Source organism: Protopterus annectens, chromosome 10.part0 (genome assembly GCF_019279795.1).
Source record: "Protopterus annectens isolate FY-2018-M chromosome 10.part0, PAN1.0, whole genome shotgun sequence".
NCBI classification, from domain to species: domain Eukaryota; kingdom Metazoa; phylum Chordata; order Ceratodontiformes; family Protopteridae; genus Protopterus; species Protopterus annectens.
Window position 1 is genome coordinate 1,248,867,232 of NC_056744.1, and position 20,737 is coordinate 1,248,887,968.

A 20,737-nucleotide genomic window follows, 5' to 3' on the forward strand; every position below is an offset into this window, starting at 1 on the left:
TTCCTACTACTTCTTTTCCTTCCTTTTCCCTTTCTGTTTCCACACAGGGCAGCGCCGTGCAAACAAGCGCAAACACGCACACATGGATGCACACATGTGCACACACTCTGTGCCCGTTTGCAAGAAATTTCAGATATATCCACGGCGTACACCTTTGGTTTCTTGTTTTCAGCTAGGACAACTGTAGACATGCCTCTTGCAATCCTGAGCAACTCAGGGCAAACACAAGCCACTGTGCTCCAATAAGCTTACAGTCTTTCAGACATACCCCTTCATGATGTCACCTATCTTCTACTCTACTACTCCCCTTCTCCTACACTTACACTCTAGGGACATGGCTCACTTGCTGGGGAAAATTAGGATTCAATATCCTTATCCTCATTTGCATAGGATTGCCTACTAATGCTTGGTTACATCTCTCACATTGAGCTTTCCCGCTTAGCAACCACTACTCAGCGGCTATGTTGTTTTCAGCTTGCCATTCACCTGCATGGCAGAACAAGCTTTTTAGTGAAAATACCCATTTTTGGCTATTTTTCAATTTTTTACATTTTATTTAAAGCGCCGCACGTTTGAGCGGCGCTGTGCTACGCTTAAACATTGGCGATCAGGGGAAAAATGAATTTTAAGGATTTACAACATTTGCACATGCCAATAGCCTTATGTTTGGCCATTGGCATGCTTCCTCAACTAGATGCATCCTTTATTTGGAGCTGTCATAGCTCCGTTTAGCTATTTGCAGAACAGTACTCCTTTACCAATGGAGTACATTTCTACAAATAACACTACTCTTACACGGACAGGTTAGTGTTTCCTGGATCGCAAATTTACCTCATTTGCATAGCTTTCAGCAGCAAATTAGGTAATTTGCATACCATAACACAGTCTGTGCAAGAGTAGCTTTAGAAGCTCTCATGCATGCCCCTGCCGGCTGTTGCTGGATCGCTCGGCAGACATATTGGCTGTCTGCCGTCTTACACTAATCTTAGACTCCATGCAAGCCTTCATAAATCTGGCCCATTGTCTTTGTATCTATAAACATTCTACCTCACTGATTGTTTTTGATGGTGAACCATCTGTGTGTGTGTGGGGGGGGGGGTAACTGTGTTTCCCTGATGTACCTGATTGGCCCTCACCTCATCTCAGTTGTTTCTTCAGCTACCAGAACCTCATTTCAAGCAGAAGTCACTACAATACAGCCTGTTGCAGTTAACTTAGGTGTATATTAGCAGCAATCTAGCAGCTTGTGTTACTGTCTTTAAAATTATCAGGACTTCTCTTACTTCTGGTTTTGCTGCAGTTTTATAGGTTCATAGGTGTGTACTAGGCCAATGGCCATAGAGCCTTTACAAACCTAGCCCATAGAAGTGCCCTGGCATCATGCCACCCAATGTTAGTTCTTGGTGCCTCAATCAAGCAGACCCACTGGAGTGATCCTTGAGGTGAACTTTCTATTCTCCATCCACTCATCAAAATTTCTCTTGAAGAAGGCCAGTGAGGTACTCTACTTGACATGTATGGGAAGTCTATTCCAGAGCATGGGCAGTCTTTGGGTTATGAACCTGTCCTTCCAGCATGTTCTGTTGATTGTGGCAATGAGGTTGAGGTCCCTGGAGCACGTGGTGCAGATGGATTGGAATTTCTTCAGGTGTAACATTTCCAACAGGGCGGGGTCACACATGGTTTTGTAAGTCAAGCAGAGTTTGCCTCTTAATAGATGATATGAGACAGAGAAAAGCTGGAGTTTTTTTTAGTCTGTCCATGTAGGGCATGTGTTTAAGGCCTAGAATCCTCTTTGTGAAGTACTTTTGTGGCCTTTCCATCTGTTGCAGGTGTTTAGTGAGGTACATGCCAAATGGGGCATTATGCTCAATGATTGGTCTAATGAGGGAAGAGTTGAGAGAGATGATGACCTCTTTCTACCTGGATGCAAAACTCTTGGTAATGAGATGTGCCACATAGAAGGACTTTCTTACCACAGTGGCAATGTGGTGGTCGAAGGAGAGGTTGCTATCAACCTGTGTCCCCAGATCTGTTATAATGCCTTCAGTGTTCAGTGGGCTACCATTAGTGTAGTAATTAGTGGGAACTGAGTTTTTTCCAAAGGAAATGACGAGTCATTTTTTGGCATTAAGCTTAAGGCTATGGTTTCGACACTAGTTGTTGGTCTCAGTGAGGGCTTTCTGTAGGATGTCTACATCACTTGGGGAGTTAATAAGGACTCCCAGCTTGCAATCATCTGTGAACCTGGTCAGCCAGAGTCCCTCTGTGTTGGCCTGAACTTCTGAGAAATAGATGCCAAACAGGAGAGGTCCCAGGACTGATCCTTGTGGGACTTCACTTGTAACTGATCGGCAGTCTGACTTGGAGTCTGCTACTTTCACACTGTGGGTTCTATCTTTGAGACAATTTGCAACCCACCTATTGATATAGGGGTTGATGCCTAGTTTGGTGAGTCTCTCAATAATTCCTGAGTGTGGAATGGTATCAAAGGTCTCGGCCAGATTGAGGTAGGCTGTATGAACTGCCTTGCCTTCATCCACAACTCTGGTGACTGACTCAAAGAAGTCAACCAGGTTGAGCAGGCATGATCTACCCTTCACAAAACCAAATTGCGTGGGATCCAGAGTTTGGAGATTCCCTATATCTTTGTTAATTAGGTCCATGATGATGTGCTCCATAGCCTTACATATCAGACTCATCAGGCTAATGGGGCGATAATTCCCAGAGTCTGTAGTCACTCCCCTTTATGGAGAGGGATGACTGTAGCAGTGTGCCAGTCTGTAGGGACGAAGCCTGAGGTGAGGCTGTGATTGAACAGGGCACACAGGTGTGGTGCCAGTTCACTTTGTAGTTCATGTAGAACACAGCCAGGAATATTGTTGGGTCCCATGGAAGCTGTATTCTTGCCTTTGGACAATGCAACTTTAACCTGTGCTACAGTAATGCTGGGTGCCTGGCATTCTTCCGGTATTGTGATCGGTCCTTTGAGGGAGAAGAGAGGGGTAAAGTTGGCACTGAATCTGTTGGCCAGTATGTTTGCAATATCTGTTGACTTAAGTATAGGAGGTACCATTGTGTAGTAACTCAGAGCAAATCTGGGTATTGCTTTGGAGATTCTTGATATAACTGTAGAAAGCTTTGTGGTTGTTTTTAGTGGATTTCCATGGTACTTAGTTTGTGGTCGGATCTAACCAGGAAGGAAATGACTATTGGTGTAGAGCAATGGTTGCCCATGTTAGTAATAACCAGGTCAAGGATGTTGCTTCCTCTAGTGGGGGCAAGAATGAGCTGGTCCAGGGCATTAGAATTAATGAATTCCAAGAAGCATTGGGCATGTGTATTGGTGCATGAGTAGTTTTCCCAGTTGATGGAGGGATAGTTGAAGTCACCCAGTTTGAGAGTGTTGGGTTGGACCCTAATAGTTTCCAGGGTGCTTAGAAATGTGGTGTGAGAGTTTTGGGACATGGTTGGGGACCTATAGCAGGCTACGACCTGAATTGCCATCTTACCCACTGTTAGTTGTACCTGAAGGATCTCCAATGCATTATGCTGGGCTACTAGTCTGGACGTTTGCATATCCTTTATGAATATGGAGACTCCACTGCCTTTGGAGCTTCGGTCCATGTTCTGGGGCCAAAGGGTGTGGAATGAGTTATAGCCTGGTTGTGCAGGGGTGCTTTCTGATGCTTTAAACCAAGTCTCTGTTACAGCACCAATGCTGATGTTCTCCATTTTGAGGAGTGCTTCAAGTGAGTGCATCTTGAGATTTAGACTTCTAGCATTGAGCAGCATGACCCTCAGACTGCATTTATTTATAGCTGTTATGGTGGTAATTTGGTCTTTGGAACATCGCCTAAAAAAGGCATGATAAGGGTGGCAAGAGCCGTAGCCAGTATCCAGAAGCCTAGGAGTGACAGATGCAGGCCATCTCTGGCAATGCATCAAGGTCTGTCAATCATGTCATCCCAAGCAGACAGATACTGGATCCCCTTAGAATGACACCAGAAACTTAGCCAATTGTTGAAGTCAGTTTACAGATTGTTTTCCTGGTACTTACTCCACAGTAGGCTGACCTGCTCCATTCACTCCACTCCCCTACCTGTAGTCACGCTAAACATTAAAAGCATATGCAACAAAATCACATTTTTTTCATTTCTGAATGAGTCAACACAACCCAGACATCCTAGACACAATAGAGACATAGGCTCATAGGTGTTTACTAGGCTAACAACCACAAGGGCCTTTTTAAGCCTAGCCATGCATCCCAAATCTCTGACAAGCTCTGATATCCTTGATAAGTGTAAGCATGGGCTTGGGAGATGAACCATTTACAGGTTACCTGTTTGCATTAGAGACATAGGTGCCAAACTGGGGATGAAGTTCCAGTTTCCCATCCAATTGTCCAAGCTGTACTTGAATTGGGTTAGGGAAGAACTCTGATTCACATGGACCGGGAGTCTGTTCAATAGATGGGGTAGTCTCTGGGATACATACCTATCTCTCCAGCAAGTCCTATTTATATCACAGGCAAGGTTTAAGTCTTTAGAACGGGTAATTCTGGTACTGTTTGTTTTGTGGATATGCAAGAGATCCATCACAGTGGTGTCTGACAATGCCCTGCATGCCAGGCATAGATCTCCCCTCAAAAGCCTGTAGGAGACAGAATACAGGGATAGGACCTTGAGGCAATCTGCATAGGACATATTATTTGTGCCCTCTATTCTGTTAGTGAGGAAGCTCTGTGGATGTTCCAGTTGTTGGATATGCCTGGTTTGATACATACCAAAGGGTGCATTTTACTCAATGACAGGTCTGATGAATGCCGAATACAGTGGAACAATGAACTCCTTGGGCTTAGATGCCCATACCTTTGTTTATAATTGCACAACATAGAATGATTTCCTCCACACTGTAGACACATGATGATCAAAGGCTATATTACTATCTATGTGTGTCCCTAAGTCCCTGATTACTGGGTCAACTCTAAGGGGTGTGTTGTCAATATGATAGTTACCAGGAATGGATGACTTCCCAAAGGATACTATTATGCACTTCTTTGCATTTAGTTTTATTCCATGGCTCTGACACCAGTTATTTGTCAGTATCAGCCCCCCTGGAGAATATTTGTGTCAGTGTGAGATTCAATGACAGTTCCTAATTTGCAATTATCTGCAGATTTAGTCAGCCAGAGACCACTGACATTGACCTTGACATCTGAGAAGTAAATGCCAAAAAGTATTGGTCAAAGGACTGATCCCTGAGGGACTCCACTTGTGACTGGCCTCATTGTAGAGGTGGACTCCCCAATTCTAACTTCCTGGGTCCTGTCTGTGAGTCAGTTGGCAATCCACCAGGTGACATACAGGTTTGTACCTAACCTCTTGAGTTTGTCAACAATGCCCAAGTGAAGTATTGTGTTAGAAGCCTTGGACAGGTCAAGGTAGGCAGTGTGAATGATTTTGCTCTCATCCATTGCTTTAGTGACCTTCTCAAAGAATTCCACCAGGTTGAGTAGGCATGATCTGCTCTTGATGAAACCAAACTGGGTTGGGTTCAGTGGCTGGAGGTTTACTATATCTCTATTGATCATCTCCATGATAATTCTTTCCATGGCTTTACATATATAAGTAGTGAGACATATGGGTCTGTAGATTTCCTACCTCTGTGCAGAGGGATGACTGTTGCCTTTTTCCATTCACAAGGCACAAAGCCTGTTTGGAGGCCACAGTTAAATAGTAGTTCCAGAGGCCCTGATAGGTCATGCTTCATGCTATTTAGAAGGCATTTAGGGATATTGTCTGGACCCATTTTTGCAGTGTTCTTGGTCTTAGAGAGAGCATTAAGGACCTGTTCCCTAGTGATAGTAGGGGAAGTTATATTTGATGATATTTCCTGAGGGAATGTTGGAGCTGAATTTATCAGCCAGGAGGTTTGCTATATTTTCTGGCTCAGTACAGGTGGCTCCATTTACAATGAGCTCTGCACACAATTGTGCATTGCCTTTGAGGCTGCGGACATAGCTAAAGAATACTTTCTGGTTGTCCTTGGCCTGGGAGGCCAAACTTACCTCAAATTTTGCTTTGGTAGACTTTATTTGCTTCTGATTTGTTTGTTTAGTTTGCTGAGAGTGTTTTTATCCTGCTGGGTGCTGCACCTCCTAATTTTTGCCATGATTTTCTTCCTCCTGTTATATATCCAATTGATTTTGTGATTCCACCAGAGTGGCTTTTTTTGAGTTAGTTCTGTACTTCTTCCTGGAGGGTACAGCTGTCTCTATGCAGCTATTAACAAACGTGTACAGGGTTTCTGTCAACAGTTCTGCATAGGCAGAAGTGTTCTCAGGGTTTATAGGGGCTTGAAATTTTACCAGGTGTTCACTTAATAGCAGGAGGTCAGCCTTAGAATAGTTTCTGAATATTCCCGATTGAGCTGGGGATCCAGGTTTTATTTTTACTTCAAAGGAGACCATTTTGTGGTATGACCTTACCAAGGAAGGCATTACAGTAGGGAGTGTGCAGCATTCTCCCATATTAGTGAGAACCAGATCCAGTATGGTTGCACCACTGGTTGGTATATTAACTATCTGATCCAGGGAGTTTGTATTTACAAAACCCAGGAATCTCTGTGCATGTATGTTTGATGTAATATAGGATTCCCAGTTAATAGTGAGGTAGTTAAAGTCACCCGTGAATATGGTATTGGGTTGGATGATTAGTGTTTCTAATAACTCTAAATACATGGTATGGGTTTCCTGGGTCACAGAGGTAGACCTATAGCTTGCAAGGAAGCGGTATTGGATTTTACCTATGATGATTTGAACATGGAGCTGTTCAAGTGCATTGTCCTGTTTTACCAGCCTTGAAGTATATTTATTTGTGAGGTAAACAGAGACACCTCCACCTACAGTCCCTGCCTGCAAAGTAGCTGGTCTAAATCTGTGGAAGGCATTATAACCTTGCACTGTTGGTGTGCTCTCTGCAGCTTTAAATCATCTCAGAGACCGCACAGACATCAGCATTTTTTAGGGTAAAGAGAGCTTCCAGGGAGTGGAGTTTTTTGTTTAGGCTTCTAGCATTGGGCAATAATACCTTTAGATTTTCTTGGTTTTGATTTACTATGTCAGAAGTACTTTCATTTTGGCATTGCCTAAAAAAAGGCATTATGGGGAAGACAATATCTGAAAGCCCAGAGGGAGAGGTGAAGACCATCCCTGGCAAAGCAGCATGGTCTGTTGACCATCTCCTTCCATGCTGACAAATATTGCACAGCCTTAGAATGACAACACAAACTAAGCCAATTATTAAAGTCAATCATCTTTTGTTCATATTGTGGCATCATTCTTGGAGAAAGTAAAATGCTGCTCAATGCTAGGCTCATACCAGCCTGAGACACATATTCCAAGAGCTCTATGATGTCTCTCTGCATGTAGCCTAGGATGGTATGACTCAGGTCATTTACTCTCACATTGACTATGACTGAGTCATATTGGTAATTGCGGTTGAATGACCTGAGTGCATGTGTAATGTGGCAGATCCTATCCCCTGATAAGCAACTGACTGTAACTTCCTCCTTACTCAGCCTGGTGAAAGGGACATCAGTGTGTCTCACAATAGAGTCTCCAATGAATAGAATGTTGTATTGTGTGTTGACTTGTGTTATGAGCTTAGAGGTAGAGGCTCAATGAGATGTAGATCTATGTGTTGATGTGGGTGTTGTTTTTGAAAGAGTGTGTTGGGGGCTGCTGAGGGAATTTCTTCTGTGTACTTTGTCTAGGAGGTCTTTGTGATTTAGGAAGGTTACATGTAAGTGCTTCAGTATATGTGGGTCTATATGTCTGCTTTGAATTGTGTGTGATGGGTGCAGCATGTGTACTGCTGACAACCTTATTGACATTAGGAGTACTTTTATGTGAAAGCTTTGCCTTCAGTGACATTGTGTAAATACATCTCTCACATACCATATCAGTTTGTTTGAGAATTAACTTGTCAATAAACATGAGGCAATTTCTACATTGCCTCAGGATGCCCATATCCACCAAGCCAGTAACAGAAACAATAGGAAAGTTCATATCCAGGGCAACAGAGCCTTTTTTATTGATTAGACTGTTGGAGTGAGAATATCAATCACTGTCAGGAGTATCTGGTTTGCAACTATGTGCTTGTCACTGCAAGCTAGTTGTCCTTTGTGCAACTAGATATTGGAGAAATTTCAATTGTGCTTTTACAGGAAAAATGTCACTCAAGGTGTCTGTGTCTGTACAGAGCACAACACTTGATTGGAAACTAATATGCAGACCCTGAAAATTTAAGGATGAAGTATTTAGGCAGATATTCTGAAGTTAGAAACAAATCAAGCAGTACTTATTGAAAACAAAGAATTAGCTTGTCAAGAATGATGAAAAGAGGGGAGTCGCATGAATGGTTACTGCCTGGCTACTACTAATGCTACTACTACATGGCTAACGCCTGAAATAAAAATGTTGAAATACTACCTCTGGCTATAATATTATTAGACTAGCTAGAACACATAAAAATCAGGTGAAATAGCTATAATCTTCCCAAATATGCTCATAGTAACTCCCTGTATAGGCACAATCCAAATATTTGGAAAAGCAGAAATCCTAATCTCATTCCTAAAACTTAATAGAGCCAAGTGCATATGCATTACTGTGCTATATATCCCCCTAGGACAGAACATTCCAGTACTTAAAAACATGTTAGCCTGGATAGTAGATACAATCACAAATGAAATTACCATCCAGGGTGATGTAAACATTGACTGGCAGTCTTTATCCACAAATTCAGCAATCAACAGCATGAACCTCTTTGGATTCACTCAGCTTATTAATACACTAACAAGATATAGCAAAAATAATTCCCACAATCTATCCTGGACTGGATTCTGGTTGCCAACCCATCTAATTTTACCTCCTCAGGTAACCTCCCTGATACACCACCTGCCATCTTATATCCACAGGAGCATTACACAACTAACAAAGGAACATAAGCTCAAAACTACCTATAATCTATCCCTTTTCTCCAATGATTCTTTCATTGAAGCTGTAAAAGCAGTTAAATGGTCCATCCTAAAAGACTCCACTTAAATGATTCAGTCGGGTACTTCAATGCAGTAGTTTTAAGCAGAAAAAAGTTATTATTATTATTTCTATTTTTTTTATTATTTTTTATCTTTTGAGATTAATAACTTAATTATTATTATTGTATTATATAGAAGTCAAAAGTGATATTTTATATGTTACATATATTATTATTATGTATGCTGTGGTGTATGATAATTGTGTAAGAATCGTGATTGGTTAGTTTAAAATGAAGAGTGTATTTAAATTATGTGTTTTGATGCTCCTTTTACTCTGAAGAAGCCATTAGTTTGATGGTGAAAGTGTTTTGTACATTGGAGCTTGTTTTCAGCTTTTCATTAAACGGCTCGGTGCAGTTCGTAATTGTTGGGTTTGGTTTTTTTTTAACTGTATTTACCCTGTTGGGTTTTGGCGTATTTAATAGTTTTATGTATTCTTACCACCTTTGCCCACAGTGTACAAAAAATAATGATAAAAATAAAACAACCATACCCTATAACTCACCAACCAATGCAAACTCCTTATGAAAGAAAGAGACAAAGCATGGATTAACTGCCAAAAGAATAAAAATGGCAAAAATTGGTAATTATTCACACAGCTATGAAAGCAAGATAAGAACAAGTTAATAGAGATAAAAAGTCTTATTAAACTTAGCTGCAAGATAGCTATTGTTCGGCATCTACTTCTCAGAAGTACAGGCCAACATGGGAGGACTTTGGCTGACAAAGTTTGCAGACGACTGCAAACTGGGCATCATAGTGGAAAGTGCATCGGACACGGATATCCTTCAGAAGGGTCTCACGGAAACAGATAGCTGGTGCCAGAGCCATGGCCTGAAGTTAAACGCCAAAAAATGTATAGTCATACCCTTTGGGAAAAACAAGGTAACCCCAAGCTACCATATAGGTGGCAATCCACTAAGCACAGAAGCGGTTATCAGGGACCTGGGGACCCAGGTTGACAGTGGCCTTTCTTTTGACACTCACGTTGCTAAAGTGGTTAGAAAGACCTTCTACATTGCCCACCTGATCATGAAGGATTCACATACAGATCTAGTGAGGTCATTGGTCGCCTGTACTCTTCACTTATCAGACCAATGATCGAGTACAATGCCCCATTCGGGATGTATCTCACCCGACATCTGCAGCAATTGGAGAGACCCCAAAAGTTCCTCACCAAAAGGATAAAGGGACTCCAAAATCTGTCATATGCTGCCAGATTGAAGAAACTCCAGCTCTATTCAGTCGCATACCATCTGCTCAGAGGTGACATGTGCCTGACATACAAGGCCATGTCCAACCCGGAATTAATGGACATGCTCCACCTCAAAAAATCCAAATCCACCAAAACCACTAGAGCAAGCGACTTAAACCTTAGCACGGATATAAATAGGACGTGCTGGAGGGATAGATTTATCACTCACAGACTCCCTATGCTGTGGAATAAAATCCTGGTCCATGTGAGGCAGAGCACCTCGCTGGCTCTGTTCAAGAGAAATCTTGACCTCTGGATGGGAGATCATAGGTTTACCCCGGGAATCATCTCTGTGTCACTGCTGGACAGAGGCATAACAAACTAATGGGTACAGTATTTTTTCATATAAGGGGTGGCGTAAGCCACAAAACTTTGGGCTAGGCTTATAAATTCCTTAGGGCAGATAGCCTAGTATAAACCTATGAACCTATAAAAATGTCTGGACCTCCATATAGTTCATATGCTGGTACTAGGCTAACTGCCTTTGCAGGCCATTTTTAAGCCTAGCCACTTAACCCATATGAGAATCAAACCCTGCACTTTCTGTTTGTAAGGCAAGCACCTTAACCATTTTGCCATCCTCTTATCAACTCAGGTACAAAAAAGGATCCCATCCCATATCCAGACATTTTCCCCTCTTCAAACAGTTACATATTTCAATACACACTTCAAAAAAATCATGGCTAATTTAACCTCAAACACACCTAAAAGTCCCCTTCCACACAGCTAACTTTCTCTGCCTTAGACCCTAGTACATTTCCTTTACAAAACTCACCTAACTGCAACCTCTCTAATACACATACAGACAACTCCACCCATTTTACCTTTCAACCAGTTTCTATAATACTCATAAAAAAGCTTTTACATAAACTAAAATAGTGTTCCTCCTCAGCAAACAAGCTTCCCCTGGAATACCTAAATCTAGCTGCAGATGCAATAGCATACCCAAACAACATTCTTATTAATAGAACAATAACAGAATCCTGTGTCCTTAACTTGTGGAAAATGGTACATATTATCCCCTTACATAAAGGAGGTAATTCTACTGACATTACGAATTTTTACCCATAGCCATCCTGTCCCCCCCTCTCTAAAATCCTTGAAAGATGTATTCATCAACAATTTCTCCACTATCTCTTACAAAATAAGCTAATCATCAATACACAACATGGATTTCATCCAGACCACAGCACCTCTACTGCATTACTATCAATTACAGACATAGGCGCCAGAAGCTGTTGAAGACTGGGGGGAGATAGCGGAGGGTGAGAGGGGTACTTAGTGATCTAAAAAGGGAAATGTTTTATAACTATTTACTACCACAACATAGGTTCACCTGGAGGACATTTTAAGCTTAGTCAATTCCCTTTTGGTGCTTGAATTAACATTTTCTGATTGGTCTTACCTATCCCATGGCTGATAATTGTATATTAGCCCTAGTGAGAATAAGTGTGATCATACCATAGATAATCTGAAGGGACCCATGTAAGGGATACAGCATTTAGGAACTGCCTCTATCCATTAGTGGCATGAGGGGTAATCTTGGAGTACATTTTCTATTACCCATCCTTAGATCCAAGTTGTATTTGAATATGGCAGAAGATCTTTGTTTTATTTTTATGGATAGTCTGTTCTGGAACAGTGGCAGTCTCTGTGATATATACCCATCTCTCTACAACATTCAGTTTAGATACCTGGACTGAGTATTTCTGATGCCATTTGACTTGTTGATGTTCAGTAGGTCCATCTGTATTGAGTTGGAGGATGCCTTGTATGCCAGTCATGTCATCTCTAAGCACTCTGTAGGATACCAAGTATAGTAATAAATCTTTGAGGTGGTCCATGCAAGACGTATTGTTTAGCACTTGTATCTTCTTAGTAAGGTATCTCTGAAGGTATTCCAATTGTTGCATGGGGCTGGACAGATACATGCCAAAGTGGGCATTATACAAAATGATTGAGCTAATGAGAGCTTTGTAAAGGGTGACAACAACATCTCTAGATCTAGTCACAATTTGTTTATAAGCTATGCAATATAGAAAGGCTTTCTTATAACTCTGGGCACATGTTGGTCAAAAGTTACATCACTGTACACACAAGTTCCCAAATGCCAAACGACTGGGTCAGTTCTCAGAGGGAATTGTCATGATTTTGACACCAGTTATTATTTTGGACAAACCTTCCTGCATGATGGTTAAGTCATTTGGGGATTCAATAACTGTTCTTAGCTTGCTGTCATCTCAAACTTAGCCGGCCAAAGACCTCTGGTATTTCATTTTACTTTTGAAATGTATATATGCCAAACAGAAAAAATCTCAACAACGAACTCTGGGGGACTCCAGTGGTGACTGGTCTCTTCCCCTATTTTGATCTCCTGCATCCTGTGAGCAAGTTGGCAATCCAGCTAGTGATGCTAGTGATGAAAGTCTTTGCTCCTACATTATTCATCATTTGTACTCCACCTGAGTAGAGGATTGTGTCCAAAGGCTTGGCCAGGTCAAGGTAATATGGTGTGAAATGTTTTACCTTCATCCATTGCTTTGGTAACAAGAGTAAAGCTTAACATTTCCCTATGATTTTGAGCCTTTCACACTTTCCTCTGGGATGTTTTCAAACACATTTTTAGGGCCATGCATACATGTATGCATTCTTTGATTCACCTTCCTGATTGTATTAAATTATATTCCTTGTATAATACAGCACCAGGTGTTAGAATGTGTTTTAAATTCATAGTTTTGAACAGTCTTCTAGTAAGCAATGAAACAAAATATATGAACCAATAATGACAAAACTACCCATTTCAGAAAATTTCAACCATAAAAGCCACTCAGACTTCTGTCATTACAACCCACCAATATCAGTAAATATGCAAAATCTCTGCAGAAGTCAGTCAGCTAAATAATTCCACATTAAAGGGATCTCTAACTAATGAAGAGGTTGCTGCTAGGAAACAACTGTATATTTCATTGTTTCATCTACAAATAAAGTGGCTGTTGCCCTTGAAGAATAAATTGCCTATGGTACATTAAAAATGATAAGCTAGTAATATTGCAATAGGGAATGGATGGCAAACTGATAACAGGCATTCACAGGACTGCAGCATCCACTCCCTTTAAATTATAACACAGTACAGTATTAGTGATCCATCTGCATACTGTGGGAGTAGAACCCACAGCCTTCTGCATCAAAAGTGAAGCTACTACCTGCTGTGCTACTAACAATGCAAACTGACATGGAATAGGCAACACTAAACTTCACCTCCCCTGAAGCTCTCTGCTCCTTGTAATTTTTTTTATTTATTTATTATTTCTTTAATGAGAATGTCTGACTTGGAATAAAGACAATTTTCAGTAGAGGCATGGGGAGAAATGCTTCATATGCATGTCTTTGTAACATGGGAGAAAACCAGAGGAAACAGACTCCACCCCAGTCAAGTATCAAACCAGAGAACATTTTGTTCTGACACAATAGCACTACCACATCACCATTCACTTAACACAACTAAAGCTCTCAATTTCACAGTGGAAGAAATGTGGAAATAGCCAAACTTCATTTGGGGGGCAAATGCCCAAAACCAGGGACACATTTTAAATATTGCCTGTATAATCTTAGAAAGGTGCTGAAATAGTGTTTTGTGATACCATGTGTTTCCGAAAAAAAAAAAAATAGGAAGACTGAAACTTAAAGGGCTATCATTATTTACGGAATTCCATTCTCACTGATTTGCCACAAAACTGTAAATTTTAAGGGAAACAGAACAATGAATAAGCCAAATATTGTGTGAAAATCTTCTCACTGATTTGTTACAGAACCACAAATTTTAAAGGGAATAGACCAAAAGTATGAGTCAAATAATCTGTGAAAATCTAGACAATTGAGAACTATGGACTTACTTCCCTGAATCACAAGTGGTAGTGTAGGTAGAGAACATAAACCCTTATACCAAGATGCAAGGTTTGAATCCGGGTAATTCTTACTGTCAGTTATAAGTTACTGGGGGACTTTACATACATGCTTTTAAATTATTAAATGAAAACACACACTTAAATGAAGAAACAAGCACTACAGCACATAAATGAAGAAATGGAGCACTTAAATGATAAAATGGAGACACACACTTAAATGAAGAACTGAGCACTACAGCACTTAAATGAAGAAACAAGCATGAGCACTACAGCACTTAAATGAAGAAACAAGCACGAGCACTACAGCACTTAAATGAAGAAACAAGCACGAGCACTACAGCACTCAAATGAAGAAACAAGCACAAGCACTACAGCACTTAAATGAAGAAATGAGCACTACAGCACTTAAATAAAGAAACAAGCATGAGCACTACAGCACTTAAATGAAAGAATGAGCACTACAGCACTTAAATGAAGAAACAAGCACAAGCACTACAGCACTTAAATGAAGAAATGAGCACGAGCACTACAGCACTTAAATGAAGAAGTGAGCACGAGCACTACAGCACTTAAATGAAGAAATGAGCACTACAGCGTTTAAATGAAGAAACAAGCACGAGCACTATAGCACTTAAATGAAGAAACAAGCACGAGCACTACAGCACTTAAATGAAGAAACAAGCATGAGCGCTGCAGCACTTAAATGAAGAAACAAGCACGAGCACTACAGCACTTAAATGAAGAAACAAGCACGAGCACTACAGCACTTAAATGAAAAAATGAGCACTACAGCACTTAAATGAAGAAACAAGCACGAGCACTACAGCACTTAAATGAAGAAACAAACACAAGCACTAAAGCACTTAAATGAAGAAATGAGCACGAGCACTACAGCACTTAAATGAAGAAATGAGCACTACAACACTTAAATGAAGAAATGAGCACTACAGCACTTGAACAAACAAGCACGAGCACTACAGCACTTGAACAAACAAGCACGAGCACTACAGCACTTAAATGAAGAAACAATCACGAGCACTACAGCACTTAAATGATGAAATGAGCACTATGGCACTTAAATGAAGAAACAAGCACAAGCACTACAGCACTTAAATGAAGAAATGAGCATGAGCACTGCAGCACTTAAGTGGAGAAACAAGCACGAGCACTACAGCACTTAAATAAAGAAACAAGCATGAGCACTACAGCACTTAAATGAAGAAACAAGCACAAGCACTACAGCACTTAAATGAAGAAATGAGCACGAGCACTACAGCACTTAAATGAAGAAATGAGCACTACAGCACTTAAATGAAGAAACAAGCAGGAGCACTACAGCACTTAAGTGAAGAAACAAGCACGAGCACTACAGCACTTAAATGAAGAAACAAGCATAAGCACTACAGCACTTAAATGACGAAATGAGCACGAGCACTACAGCACTTAAATGAAGAAATTAGCACTACAACACTTAAATGAAGAAGCAAGCACAAGCACTACAGCACTTAAATGAAGAAACAAGCATGAGCACTACAACACTTAAATGAAGAAACAAGCACAAGCACTACAGCACTTAAATGAAGAAATGAGCACTACAGCACTTAAATGAAGAAAAGAGCACTGCAGCACTTAAACGAAGAAACAAGCACAAGCACTACAGCACTTAAATGAAGAAACAAGCACGAGCACTACAGCACTTAAATGAAAAAGCAAGCATGAGCACTACAACACTTAAATGAAAAAACAAGCATGAGCACTTCAGCACTTAAATGAAAAAGCAAGCACGAGCACTACAGCACTTAAATAAAGAAACAAGCACGAGCACTACAGCACTTAAATGAAGAAACAAGCACGAGCACTACAGCACTTAAATGAAGAAACAAGCATGAGCACTACAGCACTTAAATGAAAAAGCAAGCACGAGCTCTACAGCACTTAAATGAAGAAACAAGCATGAGCACTACAGCACTTAAATGAAGAAACAAGCACGAGCACTACAGCACTTAAATGAAGAAACAAGCACGAGCACTACAGCACTTAAATGAAGAAACAAGCACGAGCACTACAGCACTTAAATGAAGAAACAAGCATGAGCACTACAGCACTTAAATGAAAAAACAAGCACGAGCACTACAGCACTTAAATGAAGAAATGAGCACTACAGCACTTAAATGAAGAAACAAGCATGAGCACTACAGCACTTAAATGAAGAAACAAGCAAAAGCACTACAGCACTTAAATGAAGAAACAAGCAAAAGCACTACAGCACTTAAATGAAGAAACAAGCATGAGCACTACAGCACTTAAATGAAGAAATGAGCACTACAGCACTTGAATGAAGAAACAAGCACATGCACTACAGCACTTAAATGAAGAAACAAGCACGAGCACTACAGCACTTAAATGAAAAAGCAAGCACGAGCACTACAACACTTAAATGAAGAAACAAGCATGAGCACTTCAGCACTTAAATGAAAAAGCAAGCACGAGCACTACAGCACTTAAATAAAGAAACAAGCACGAGCACTACAGCACTTAAATGAAGAAACAAGCACGAGCACTACAGCACTTAAATGAAGAAACAAGCACGAGCACTACAGCACTTAAATGAAAAAGCAAGCACGAGCACTACAGCACGTAAATAAAGAAACAAGCACGAGCACTACAGCACTTAAATGAAGAAACAAGCACGAGCACTACAGCACTTAAATGAAGAAACAAGCACGAGCACTACAGCACTTAAATGAAGAAACAAGCACGAGCACTACAGCACTTAAATGAAGAAACAAGCACGAGCACTACAGCACTTAAATGAAGAAACAAGCACGAGCACTACAGCACTTAAATGAAGAAATGAGCACTACAGCACTTAAATGAAGAAACAAGCACAAGTACTACAGCACTTAAATAAAGAAATGAGCACGAGCACTACAGCACTTAAATGAAGAAATGAGCACTACAGCACTTAAATGAAGAAACAAGCACGAGCACTACAGCACTTAAATGAAGAAACAAGCACAAGCACTACAGCACTTAAATGAAGAAACAAGCATGAGCACTACAGCACTTAAATGAAGAAATGAGCACTACAGCACTTAAATGAAGAAACAAGCACAAGCACTACAGCACTTAAATGAAGAAATGAGCACGAGCACTACAGCACTTAAATGAAGAAATGAGCACTACAGCACTTAAATGAAGAAACAAGCATGAGCACTACAGCACTTAAATGAAGAAACAAGCACGAGCACTACAGCACTTAAATGAAGAAACAAGCACGAGCACTACAGCACTTAAATGAAGAAACAAGCACGAGCACTACAGCACTTAAATGAAAAAAAAAGCATGAGAACTATAGCACTTAAATGAAGAAACAAGCATGAGCACTACAGCACTTAAATGAAGAAACAAGCACAAGCACTACAGCACTTAAATGAAGAAATGAGCACTACAGCACTTAAATGAAGAAACAAGCACGAGCACTACAGCACTTAAATGAAGAAATGAGCACGAGCACTACAGCACTTAAAATGAAGAAATGAGCACTACAGCACTTAAATGAAGAAACAGGCACAAACACTACAGCACTTAAATGAAGAAACAAGCATGACCACTACAGCACTTAAATGAAGAAACAAGCATGAGCACTACAGCATTTAAATGAAGAAATGAGCACTACATCCCTTAAATGAAGAAATGTGCATGTTAGAAAAATATGTATTAGTAATATGCATGCTTACCGCATTCGAGGTTTAAAAGGGTTAATACAATTATTCTGTTCACACTGCATGAATCTGCACAGCTACTAGAGACATTCCAATCCTAATTCAGCAAGTGCCAGTTATGACCAAGCCAGGACCAAATCTATTGACGGACTTTTTCCAGAGACTGTTTGGGGGGTGGGGCAGTATCCTGATGAACATCCTGATTGCCATCTGTGTAGGAATGATCCTACTGGTGGTATGTGTTTGCTGCTGCATCCCCTGCATGAAAAGACTGATTAAAGACTTTATAGACATGTCAGTTTCAGAAACCTTATACCAAGGTGCTGAACTTGAAGAATTGTTGAAAAATTGAAAATGCTTTCAAACGTTTAAACTGAATGACTCTCTTAACTGCAAATCCTGAGTAGGAAGAGGTTAGGGGAAGAAAAAACTGTTTATGCTTATTTTGAAAGTAGAATAAAAGTATTAAAAGGGGGGGAAATGTTAGAAAAATATGTATTAGTAATATGCATGCTTAGTGCATTTGAGGTTTAAAAGGGTTAATACATTTATTCTGTTCACACTGCATGAATCTGCACAGCTACTAGAGACATTCCAATCCTGTTTATGTCATGAAAATATGTGCAGCTATGATCTGCTTATGACATGGAAATTAACAAGAAGCATTTAATTTCTGCTATTGTCATGAAAATAATAAGAAGTGTTTTATTTCTACTAGTGTCATGAAACTTAACAAAGAGTTATTGATTTTCTGCTTATGCCATGAGAAAGTACACAGTGCTGAAGCTATTGATAATGAAAACAAAGGCTGCTTGAAAGTATAAACCGTAGTCCACATTACTTGTACCTAAGCTAGAAAATGTACCTTGAATCTAGGCAAAATGTAACACATACATTAGAACTGCACAATTGAAGAATTGAAAGATTGTGTTGGGCTAAAAATAAGCCCCAAGGCCAGGTTGTTTTTCTCAAATGTTTTTGTAAATCAACAATAATCCAGTCATGTCAGCAGGAAATCTAAGTAACATTTTCTATGTAACACATAGTGAGTTTTAAATCTGAACATGTCAGCAAGAAATCTAAGTAACATTTTCTGTAGAGTAATACAGAAAGCTGTGTCTAACTACATCAACAATAGAATAGTAACATTTCATGGAACTGTATAAAAGTAGCATACTGCTCACTAGTAATTTAGACAAATCATTCTGCCTGCATGTTTTGTCTCCTTGCTGGAAGTTAATAAAGGGTGCCATACTTGAACCTTACATGAATTGGTCTTTGAAGTTTTTTCCTTTGACAGATTGGTCCTTCGAGCCAGAGCCCTCTCTTCACCTCGGATCAGATGGGCCAGGTGGTTGAAACCATATGGGGAAGAAACCAAATCAGTTCTTCTTATTTGAAAAGCCCTCCGACTGAATTGTTGTACAAAAAAGGCCAGCCACTTTCTGATCTGTCACTGAAGGACAGGTCTCCACGAATCAGGTGATCAATCACGAAGGCTCAAGTAAGGTGAATCTACTTTTTTCTGTTTTCTGTTTTAGATCAGGGACTACATTTATATTGTTTTTGTCAAGACTGTATTTTACAAGTCAGGGACAGAAAAGATTATTGTCTTGTCATAGATCAGGAGAAACAGAATAAATAGGCAGTCATTCTGAAGAGACTATAACAAAATCCATGGTACCACATTAAAAATAAGAGAAGTTACGTAACAATCAAAAGGGTAGAACAAAATGGGTAATAATTGCACAAAAAGACCCCAAAATCCACCGTTAACAGAAGACACAAAATATATGCAGTCGCAGTGCACCGACAATATTAAATATTATTCAAAATGGGTTAATAAATATGAATTTGACGGAAAATTAGAAAAATCCTCGCTTATCAAACTTGTCAAACAGCTCAAAACTGATTCCAAAGGTCGGGTAAAAAAGCAACGTAAATTAGGAATTCCTCAGGCACACAGGTGGATTGAGGAAGTAAACTGTAGGGAACAAAACAACAAAAATTCAAAAACAATGTTTTTAGACAAGGAGGATAATAACTTAGTAATAACATCAGCCCCTCCGCCTCCCTTACCAGAATATGAAGTAAGTGAACAGGTTAGTCCACCCCCACTATATCCTGTAGTCACTGCAGATAGAGATATTGTGAAATTAAAACTGACTAAAATTAGAGATCCCATCGAGACCAGGTCTCGAACAAGGGCAGGTAACTCAAATGAAGGCATTGAGTTATATCAAATGGTTAAACATTCACAATCTATGAGTGAAGAAGAAATATGCCCACTTATAGAAGTACCTAATCCTCAGGCAGGTCAAGATAATCAGGACCCAACTATTTTAGTGTATAGACCCTGGACTCCGGAAGATATCCGGAAAGCCACTGAGGGAATTCCCCATCCAAAAGTTAATTTTAGAAAATTCTCAGAAGATTTGCAAGGAATGAGGCTGAGTTATAACTTAAATGGAGAAGAGGTAGAAAAAGTAGTTAGACAAATTGTGGGGCCAGATTGGCACATGATTAGTGGCAACTGGAATCCCCGTGACGCTGCACAAAGACCCCTCCCACATAGCAGCGCAGAATTAGAGAACAGAGTAAATGGTCTCACAGACCGCATCTCTGAAAAATGGAAACCTAGGGCAGACTGGACTTGCATTAATCAATGCATCCAACAAGAAGGGTTTTAAACCTTTTTTGAAAAAACCGGGTATTTAAAAAAAAGCCCCCAGATTTATTTTTTTTTTAGAATG